Source organism: Cyanistes caeruleus, chromosome Z (assembly GCF_971803275.1).
Source record: "Cyanistes caeruleus chromosome Z, bCyaCae1.hap1.1, whole genome shotgun sequence".
Lineage (NCBI taxonomy): Eukaryota > Metazoa > Chordata > Aves > Passeriformes > Paridae > Cyanistes > Cyanistes caeruleus.
Window position 1 is genome coordinate 21,511,061 of NC_141732.1, and position 11,563 is coordinate 21,522,623.

Sequence of the window (11,563 nt, forward strand, 5' to 3'; positions counted from 1 at the left end):
GGGATATCTTCTGTTAATGGGCCACTGAGTCTCACTGCATGACTGATAAAATCACATCAACCCATTGTGAGATGCTCCACCCAGGGGGAGCAGCCAAGCATTCCTACCTGGATATAACTGGATATAATTGAGACTCGGAACACTGCAGTCAGCCTTTCTCCACTGCATTCCCAGAGGAAAGACCAGACCCTTCTACATCACCACTGGACCTTCAAAGGAAAACTACACCCTTCTGCAGGATCACTGCTTCAACACAACCACATCTGTCGTGGCAGGAGGACTGCAGGCACCATTTAATCAGACTGCTACCAACACCCTGACCAACAGGGTGTCAGGTTGTATTCTGACTCTGACAGTGTTGATTTTTTTTTTGTACTGCTGTATTTTTATTTTAATTTTCGTAGTAAAGAACTGTTATTTCCATATCTTTGCCTGAGAATCCCTTAATTTCAAGATTATAATAATTTGGAAGGGGTGGGGAGGCTGTTACATTTTTCCATTTCAAAGGAGGTTCCTACCTTCCTTAGCAGACACCTGTCTTTTCAAACCAAGACAATGCACTAGAAAGAAGGAACACATTCATAAGGGAATCATGTCCTTTCTGAGTTCATGCCATGGAAATCAAGCAAGTCTTTTATGCCATCTGGCTGCCCAAGTCCTTGAACACATAATTAAATTCAGCTAACTGACATCTTGGTTAACATTTTTGTCATTCTCTGCACATTTATTTTCCTCTGCTTAGAGAACCAGGCAAGTCTGCAATGCCTACGTGCATGGCAATCCACCATGGGGAAGTCATACACACACAAAACAAGTGTTTGAACCTGAAGCTTGCATTGCATTTACGATGGCAGAGACCCTCTATGTTACAGGCACAATTGGGAAGAATAGATGGAAATTACTTGGTGGCATTAAGATGGGAAAGTGAAGGGAAAGGGGAAAAGGTAAGGGGAAAAGGAAAGGGAACTCTGGTGCAAACAGTGAAGCAAATGCAATGACAAGTGTCTCAATTCTTTCACATTGACAGGAACCTGTTCTGCCAGTTACTGAGGCAACAGCAAGGCATCTCATGCTATGTGTGCAACTATATTTATGTGCTTCTCCCAGACCTGTGGTGGGGCAGAGCTCTAAGGTGCGCTTGAGGTTCCATGGTCAGTGGAGAGAAGGGCTGGGTAACTCAGGCTATGCTGCACAGCCAAACTCCAGCACTGCCTGTGCTCCAAACTAGAGGCTATGCAAGCAAACCAGCACAGTGAGCACAACCTAATATCCTCTTGACACCAACAGTACTGATCGGCTTTAATTTAGCTCTGTGTCAAAGTACCCACACTGGAGCTCACTTCTAATACACTATCTCGGAAGCCAAAGCAGAGCCTGTTTCTGTCTGCCCTGCAACAGCAGCCTTGGAAAGTCCTTCAGAGCAAGCATACTAAATAGCATGACATTTTAAGCAGCCAAGAAAATTCTAGGGATTACACAATTACATTTAGCCACACTCCTCTCTGGAAATTTGGGTCTTACTCAGACAAATCAGTGAAAGGCTTCTCCCAGCTTCCAGTCTGCCACCTGGACCACAGCCCTGGTGTGTTCTGAAGATGTGGCTCTTTCTAGAAGATAAGCCCTTATAGAAAACCATAATTTCCTATTTCCTGAGTAGACTGACGTCCACAGCTCTCCCCTTTAAACCAGGGACTCAGGCTGGTGGGCCATTCTGAAGAAGATGGCATCCACCCTTCTTTTTAAAACTGTTAAGTTTGAATGAGAAGAACGAACCTCTTTCTTAGGATGCTTAGGCAGAACAGGGTAAGTTCTGAACCCCAGGCTTCACTCTAAGGGCTCCTTAGGGTTCTGCAAGCAAACACAAAGATATCACAAAGCCTCTGAGCTGCTTTGAAGCTTGTTTAAAGGAGTTTCTTAAACTCTTCCCTAGGCTACTGCTACAGACAGCACAATGGGCCTGGCGGGTTTGCTACAGCTGCCTTGTTCTTAGCAGGGGCTGAAATCCAGGCAAACTTGCAAACCAAATGCTTTTTGAAATGAAGATCTAACTGTTCAAGGGATCACACAGGAGCTCAGAGAAATTTAAGGCAGGTTAGGAATTTATGATCTTTTAGCATTAAGAATCAGGTATGGAGCAGGTCTTCTTGATTTTGAATTTGTGTAGTGTTTATTGTGGCCATATGGTGTTCCATGTATCTAAACCCTCCTCTTTCTCTCTAACAAAACAGCCAAAATCAAGTTAACTAAAGCTCCTTTGCCACAGACTTTAGCTTAAGCTGATTTCAGTGCAAGGCTGACTAGAAGAGATTTTACCTAAACCCAGTACAGGATAAAAATGTTAAAACAGGAGCACAGTAAAGGAGTGGCAGTGAAAATCGATGGTTGATTCTGTTATAAATGGGTAGTATGATGATTGGCTCTCACAATTAAGAGATTAATATTTTGTGTACGTTAAGAGAAGTCTCACTGATGTTATTTTTTGTTATTGGGACATCCTCTGTTCCTCCCATAGTCCCCTTTCCCTGTATTGCTGCCATCAGTCAGCCTTGGCTGTCGGGGAAGGCTTGCTGCTAGGGGGGCACACCTGAGCTGCAGCCAGGGTGCAAGAAAGCAGCTGCAGCCATGGACAGCGAGGAAGAGCTGACTGATGGACTCTGTGAGGGGCCAGGGCTGCCTGATGCAAGCCCAGGGGTGTAAAAGGTGGAGCAGTCATTTTGTAGAGAGCTCGTGGCTGCCACGGTCACCAACTCCCAGAGCGCTGCCCTTTTTCCTTGTTCAGTCCTTTGTTCTATTTTGCTAGGGTTTAATAAACCTTTGAAAGTTTAAAAGTGAGAGGTCATTTCTCTCAACTCTTATACAGAAAAGCACTTTGTAAGCATAAGGAAACAATTTTGTATTTTCTTCAGTCTAGAGTTATAATAGCGTTTTTCATGTTAAAGAGCAAGTGAACATTCTTAACTGATTCTGAAACAAAACTTGTGCTAGTACAGACAAACCTCAAAACAAGACCTACCATCATAAAATTAGGACCTACTATCATAAAAGTACAGCTTTCCAAGATAAAACTTTCTTTAAAAGGGATATCTTATTTTAGAAAATATAATGGGACTAGGAAAATGGGTTAAGGCCAGAGACATCTTTCTAGTCTCACTATTGTCCCTAGAGATGATTTATGATAATATGGTGCAAATATGCAAACACAGGCATACTCAGTTCCATTCCATACTCAATTCCACTCATGCTGTACTACATGTGCAAAGGCTGTGTAGTAAGCAAATCCGAAAAGCTAAAATAACACTAGGGACTTGAGCTGTAGAATTCACAAGACCCCTTCACCAGCACCAGTAAGCCACAGAAGAATTAACAAGAGAATATTTCTCAACAGCACCCAAAATTATGAAAGGAAGTTAATACACTGTCTTGGTTTAATATATTTGAGGGGGACACTTTAAAATTAGTTACCTCCCCTTAGCTTTAACTAATCCCTTTCCACCATTAAGGAGAAACAAATATGACTAGATATAACTGAAAAATAACAGTTTATTAACAAGCAGAGGTGGGTGGCTGTGGTGACCACGTGGAGTGGGGCTGCTCCACTTGTCCCAGCACGGTGCTGCAGCTGCAGACAGGTGTTGCAAAGTACGCACTTGAAACAGTTCTTGGTTGTAAAATGCAGCTCCTAGAGTTGGCACTGGTGGGAGTAAAGGCAGGAAAAAGCCAAGAGGGAGCAGCGGGAGACAGCCTCGGTCTCAGTGCCTCAGCTTCTAAAGAGACTGCGGCACCCCCAGCCCCTGCCTTGCCGTTCTGTTTTGTGGCTGCAGGGTCTGAAAGGGACAGTAGCAATTTTGGGCACAGAGAGATATGGAATACTGTAACATTTTGGGATACCCAGGGCATAGGTTTAAACACTTGGCTTTCTCTGTCACATATTCCCAGGTATTGACTCTGAGCCTGCACTGACTGGACCTATCCAGCTATCAGATCACAGAACCACGAAAGGGTGTCTGGAGAGGAGGTCATGTAGTCCAACCTGCTGGTCAGGCAGGCCCTCCTACAGCCTGTTGCTCAGGGCCACGTTCCAGCTGCTTTTGATGAATGGAATCGACAGAGCTTCCCTGTGCAACCAGAGCCATTGTTCAGTCACCCTTACTTGTGAAAAAAGTGTCTTCTGACGTTCAGAGGGAGCTGCCTGTGCTTTAGTTTGTGCCCACCACCAATTGTTCTGCTTGTGTGATCTCCCTTCAGATATTTGCATACACATTTAAGATTCCTCCCCCTCTCCCAGCGCCTTCTCCAGGCTGAAGTCACAATTCTCTGTCTTTTCTCGCAGGAAAAAGTCCCCTAAACATCTCTGCAGCCCTGTGCTGGACTTGCTGCAGCATGGCCATGTCTCTCTTGTAGTCGGGAGTCCGCAGGAGGACCCGGCACTCCCGGCGTGACCCCTTGAGTGCCGAGGGGACGGGCAGAACCCGCTCCCTCCAGCTGCCGGCAGCCCTGCTCCTGACGCAGCTCAGGACACCGCTGACCTGCTTTTTCACAAAAGCAAGCTGCTGGTGTCTGCTCCACCTGGACTCTGCTAGGACACCCGGGCTCTTGCTGCAAAGCTGCTTCCCAGACACTTTGTCTGGAAAGAACGTCTTCTGATGGAGAGTCAAAACCCCTAAGGAAAGCTCTCACGAGTGAACGGTGTAACACCACCAGCAGCGGCGATTGCCACATTATTGTAAATTTATTTGCCGGTACTGTAACAATTAGAGCAATCCGGCATGTCTCCCGTGTGTTACTGCTGAGAAAGCTCCAAAGCCAGTCTGTGCTAATGCTTCAGGATTCCCACTGCTGGACAATTTGCAGTAGTATCAACACAGTGGTGAGAGATTGATTGCAAAAGATCCTCCCTTCCTCAGGAGAATCATCCAGGGAGAAAAATACAGGCATCCTCAGTTTCAACTCGCACTTCAGGAAAGTAATGTAAAGTCAGACAACACCCACCGACTCTCCTTACCCCCCCCTTCTCCTCCCCTGCACCCCCTCCCTGCACATTTTTGTTGTTGTTGTTGTTGTTGTTGTTGTTTGGTTGGTTAGTTTAAGGTTTTATTTGGGGTTTTGTTTTTTGTTTCTGATGAAAAACAGCAATAAAGGGAAGGAAATTAGATAAATAAATTAGATACTGCATTGGAAAACATTTTCTTTAAATAAGTATGATTTTCAGGATGTACAAGACAAGCATTCTCTGAGTTGTTTCCCTGCCTCTCTCACCCTCCCCAAAACCTTTTTGTCGAGAACTGCTGTGCAGAAAATCTTGGATGACTAAGTTAAAGGAGAATAACCTGCTATCTTGGCTTTGCAGAAAGTTTACAATTTCAGGAGCTTTGCATACACAGAGGCCAGGGACAGAGTAAGACGAGGGGTGTCGGTGCTGTGGTAGAAGGGCGCCGCAGCTTTACTGCAGCAGAAAGGTGACGCCTCATCTCTTGGCAGCATCTCAAGTTTTGGCTGTAGGTTAATGTGGCACGGTCTCTGTTTTTTTCTGGGTTAATGTGACATCTCGGTTTTGGCAACGGGTCGTTGAGGAGTGAATGCGACACCGTCTCAGTTTGAAGGCTCTTCAGTGATGGGTTAACTCGGCTCGATTTAACCCCTTCAGGTGCCTCTGCAGGGAAACGCCACCTTTCTCAAAAATAAACCCACAGCACGCAGCAAAGGAAGCCACGAGCCCAGAGAAGTCCGGGAGACTTTGGGAGGGGATGAAGCGGGGCCGTGAGGGATGGCGGGGGCAGAGCGGCGGGGGCCAGCGGGAGCCGAGCGGGCGCCGCTCCCGCCCGTCGGGGCCGGCTGCGGGAGGCGCGGCGGGATGAGGCGGGAGCGGCGGGGAGGAAGATGGAGGCGGCGGAGGGCATCCGAGGTGAGGCGGGGAGGAGCCACTGGCGGGGACGTCCCCTTCCCAGGGAGAGGGAGAAGAAGGAGGATGGGCCGTGGCTGGAAGGGGGGGGTAGGTGCTGGGACAGGGGTGTCTCTGCCGCGCTCGTACCGGCGCGGGCGCGGCTCTATTAATAAACCGCGGGTGGCTGTAATTCCGCCCCGCCAGCTCCCGGGAAAAGTGCGCTCCCGCCGACCGCCGGCTCCCGGCTCGCCCGGCCCGCCTGCCGACCGATGGAGGCTCGGACACCTCCCCACCGAGAAAAACAAACAAACAAACAAACGAAAAACAACAAAAAAATTTAAATGTAACATAGATTTCGCGTGTTTATGGATTAATAATACGCACACATTGTGTTTAATATATACAAATACAATGTAGGAATGCATGTGATATATTTGTAATAATGTATACAATATATATACATCTATTAAATATGAAATATAAAACAAAAATATAGGTATGTATTTTTATATTGCAGATCCTACGTAACATGTTATATTCTGTGTGCAACACCTCTTTATTTTCCGTACGTAATCTAAAGTATAAAATAACGTCAGGGTTTTTTGGGCTTGGGTTGGGGTTTTTTTGGAGGCAGAGGGTTGAAAAAGATGACGCCGTTTTCTTGCAGGGGCCTCCCCGCGGTGAATTAAAAAAAAAAAAAAAAAAAAAAAAAAAAAAAAAGCTGGTTAGGAAAAAAAAAAATTAAAATTTAAAGAAAGAAAAAAAAAAAAAAAGAAAAAGAAACAACGAACAAACAACACAATAAGATGGAATAGCAGCGATAGATCTCGGCGAGGAAAACAGCCGCAGAGCCCCGGTGTGGCGGGGCCGCGGGCGGGGTGCGCGTGGGGGGGCTCTCACGTGGGCGGGCGGCGGGCGGGGGGCGGGCCCGGCACCCCCGATCTAGGGCAGCGCGTTCCGTACCGGAGCGCGATGTTCCCGCAGCGCGGGGATTTCTGAGAACTGGGGCTGTGTCCTCAGCTGAACCCGCCGCCGCGGCCCTCGCACAGACGCGCCGCCTTAAAGCGGCGATGCCGCGGCGGGCCCCACCGCGCCGGCGCCGCACGTACGCCTGCAGCCCGCAGTGCGGAGCGGGGCTGCGGGCAGCGCTGCCCGGAGCCCCAGGGGCGGCCACCGCGCCTGCCAGGAGCCCCTGCCCGCGCCGAGCGTCTGCCCACCCCCGAGGACCTCGCTCTACCCTCGAAGCACACGGACTGCACTTCAGCTCGCTGCTTTTCCCCACCCCTTCTCTCCTTTTTCTGCCCTTTTTTCTCTTCTTTTGCAACACCTCATCCCGGGCCTGAGCTGCCCGGCGGTGCTTACTTATCACCCGTATCATAGCATCCCTTCCCTGTGGCGGCCTTCCAGGCTGAAACAGCAGAGCTGACACCAACTCTTGTGCCAGTGTTAATTAGGAAGTTTTGAAGGCCTTGCATTCAGCAGCACTCGACAATCCGACCTGATGAGCTTTGACCAAGCGCTGCCAGCTGAGGCTGACCTCTAGGCCACGTTCCCCACATGTGTTATGGCTGTTCTGCTGCCAGCTAATTTTCCCTGGATGTCTTTGCTACAGTCAAAGGTAGATGTTCCCAAACTGACTCTAGTTTAGCTTTCTGCTTTTGAACTGGAGAGTCAGACAGCCGCACACACAGTGCAGGACGGTGTCGGATGCAGGATCCTGGGCACACACTCAAGCAGTCAGCCCACGCTGAGCCCAAGGCTCATGAACGATGCCCCCATGGCTACAGCGCTATCGAACACAAAGGAAGCTGAAATGCAGATCCCTGGTGCCCAGGTGGGCTGTAATGTCGTTGAAGCACAACATCCCCTGCACACTTATCACCTGCAGAGATAAGATCCAGGAGGGAGGAGCCATCCTTATCACAGAGGTTCAAGATCAGCTGAATTTCTAACAGCTAAGCTGTAGTTCAAGACGTATTAGAAGGACCAGCAAGACCACCATCAATCCTGGGATGCAGAATAAAGGCAGAATTAGAACCAAGAAGTTAAAGGTAAAAACAGAGAAACATAGTCTCTGAGTAGTAAACAGCATGTTTAGTTGTAAAGAGGAAAGGAGCACAGCTCTGTGTCCACAATGCTTGTTTCTAAAGGAAGTTGAATTTGATAATCCTCCTACTCCTGGATTTTCAGGCCAGAAGTATCTTCTGTCAGCAGCCTTCTACTGTGTAGCTGCTTTTAAAATGGAAGCACAGTTTGCTAGTAGATACCTACTGTGTCTTGCAAGCCTTTATAAAAGCAGGCAACTCTATCGAATCTTTTTGATCTACAGAATTTGAATTTGAAGGTTTCTGTTGCATCACATAAAGCAACTTTTTGTCTGCTCTGTGTGTTCAGTGACTGAGAGTCATGTCTTCAAAAGGTTAAAGCACTTCCTTCCTACCACACCAAACTTCGAAATGGGAGTTGTGGCAGCTCCCAGGTGGAAGAGGTTGCTGTATTTTCCTGATAATACATGCAGTACTGCATGTATTGGGCAATGCACTGGTATGAAAGATTCCACACGCTTGTAAAATGCAACGTGCTCATATTTACACGACCACTGAATTACTACTCTGTCATGTTGCCAGAATATCAGCCATGAATTTTCAGCATGGTCACAGGCTCGAAGAATACATGTCAGCAAACAGGCCATTTATCTTCATACATAATTTCAGCCATTACTAACAATTGATCAATCCCTCAGCATCTTGTCACATCATTTGGAGCCTCTGCCATGAGCCTTGGAGAATGAAAAAAGTCAAAGCAGAATCTGGAATATTGTTTGGAGCCTATGACCTTCAAAATATTAGGAAATATTAATGCAGAAGAAAGATGGATTTCTTCGTTTTTTCTTGCCAGAAATATACCATCTTTCTCGATACCATCAGAGGAAAAAAACCCTCTGTGCTCCATAGAACAGCCTACAGAAAGCAACAGAACGAAGTTTGAGGCAGAACACCTAATTCAGACTGTCTTTACAAGACCATTTGCTCCTCAAAGGAAAGTTTATTTGGCCACAGTGGCACTAAAGGTCATTACATAAATTGGCTTTTGGAGCAAAAAAACCTTGAAGGTTCCCACAGTCTGGGCCTCTCTAAGAATGCCTGCCAGGTGCATGTCATCCTCACCCTCCAGAAAGAGGGTGCCATGTTTTAGGCATGGGGTCAGGATGCACGTGACTTGGGGGGCACGGAGTAAAGGAGAGCTGGTATGGCTTTTAATCTGAAAAGTTCTGGTTTTGAACAAACCAAGAAAGCCTCAGAAATAATAAATAGCTCTTCTTCCTCTGCAGCCTTACATCCCTCACAGAACCTGTGCCCATCCCTCTGGTCAAAGAAGTTCTTCTCCTTCCCAAACACACAGACTTGTTCTCCCTCACCTTCTTTGCAGGCGCTTGGATCTCACTTCTCATGCTTCTCTTTGCTACTTCCCCCGCAACATCTCCCTGCTCTCCCCTCAGGTGTGAGCCCCTGGCTGTTACCTGCGCCTTTCTCACCCACCTGGAGGTCACAGCCTTCGCTGCTCACGACTGCCCAGAGCAGCTGTCTGTGCACCGTCCCTCTGGACCAGAGAACAAGCAGCTGCCTTAAAAGCGGCCGCTGACAACTTCCAGCCAGACGTGCTACATTCCTGCACCCGGGGGGCTGCACAGAGGGCAAACATCTGCCTGCCAGAAGCTGGTTTGGAGCTGCAAACAGTGGGTTGAATTTGGACTTCAGGCCTTCACAAGTGAGTGCCCTCAGGTTACAAAGGGCGTTGGGGTTATATCTAAGTGCTGTTGTGGGTTTAAAATCCTAAAGTGGTTTGGGTTGAGGGGGACCTTAAAGATCACCTAGTTCCTATCCCTCTGCCATGTTTAACATCTCATCTGTACATTCTAAGAGAACATCCTTGTTTAGCCTAGTTTTGCAAAAATTTAGCTGTGAATTATAAACCAAGCTATGGATTAAATGCATGCTCTGAAACCATATCCAAGTATTACCATCAGCACAGTCAAATCTGAGCAATGGCCCCTATCACCTGGAGATAAAGAGGTTTGTGAGCACAATCCCGTTTCTAAGCAGCTGTGTGCTGCTGTTCAGAAAGTAGACAGGGTCATTTTGATGCCCTCTCCAGTATAAAATGAAGTATGTGTTGACATTGCTTTTCAAGTATCGTTTGGACCTAATTCATTTGGAGTCTTGGGGGTTTGGTCTACTAGATACATTTTAAAAAAACAAAAAATGCAATATATGTCTTTAATAGGCAGTAAATTCTTGGAGGCTTATCAGAATTATTTTAAAAGCTTGGTATGCTTCCTCATTTGTAGAGCTAGGGCACAGATTATGTTCTAATCTTTAAATTAGCCAAGAGTTACCTTAAAGCAAAACAAGCTTGCAAACAAAAAAGGTTTGTCTATTTTATTTTGTTTTCAATGCTTTCCTCTCAGAACTGTACAAATTAATGTAAGAGGTATTTACTAATGTGAGAATCTGACATGAAATAAGCAAGTCACCTTCTGGGAAACAACATGCGTGTCACTGAAACGTGGATAAAGACATCTAGCAGGAACTCTGGGACACTGTCAGCCGAAGAAGCTCTGAAAGTGCTGTGAAAAAAGATGACAAACATGCAACTTGTGAAGTTACATCCTGAATATCCAGATTACCAAACCAGGGATGCAGCTTTCCGTTTAAATGCTGTTGCCCCTCTGAAGGGAACAGAAGGTTGTAGGCACCAGTACTATACAGAAACCAGATCCATATCAACAGCTACAGTGGTAAAGGAACAACAATACCTTCTGTTCCTCCTTCCTATCAGACCTGGAGATCACATGTCTTATTCTGCCCGGTGTCTCTTCAGCACCAGAGGCCAACAGATGCTGGATTAGCTGGGAAAAATGCTGTGAGAACAGGGATAGAGTGACATGCTGACTGCTGACTGCGACTCGAAGACCACCTTGTTAGGTACGTCGCTCTATCATGTTCTGCCTTTGATCTTCATCAGCCTACAGATGATCCACTTACAGACCTAGCCTCTAATTCTTCTGTTTTGTTTGTGCGTTTTGGTTTTGGGTTTGTTTGTTTGATTTTCTGATTTATGGCACGTAAAATTATTTCAGGCTGATGCCAATTATCCATGGCAAAGGATTATTGTTGCTCGAGGTTACATGCAGTTATCTAGTGTGCTAGCACACAAAATGGCTGACATCACTAATTTTTATCTCCTGCAGGAAAGGAACAACACTGCCTCATTTCGGTAGCCACTTCCTCATCATTTCCACATTTAGTTAATGAGATGAATAGCAGTCTATAAAGCTCTTCACCTCTCAGGCCCTGTCTGTTTTCTCAAGGAAGGGTGGGCTGCACTCCAGGACAGCAAGATTCGGATAGGTACCCTGGCCTGCCAGGACTCATTCTCCTTGGGATGCACTTCACAAAAGCAGGGGAAAGCTCCTCTGTTTGACAGGAGTGCTTCTCCATCCAGATGGTGATTTCAGAGGCACCTGTGTTACCTTGGCTATTGCTGTAGAGAGGCTCACGTGCATTATTTCAAAGGCAGTCTTTCTCTCCTGATGCTTTCAGAACAGCAAAACACTGACACACTTCACACCTCAGTGCTGCTGGCTTAGGGATAATGGTAACTTCTTTTCCTTCCTTTAAA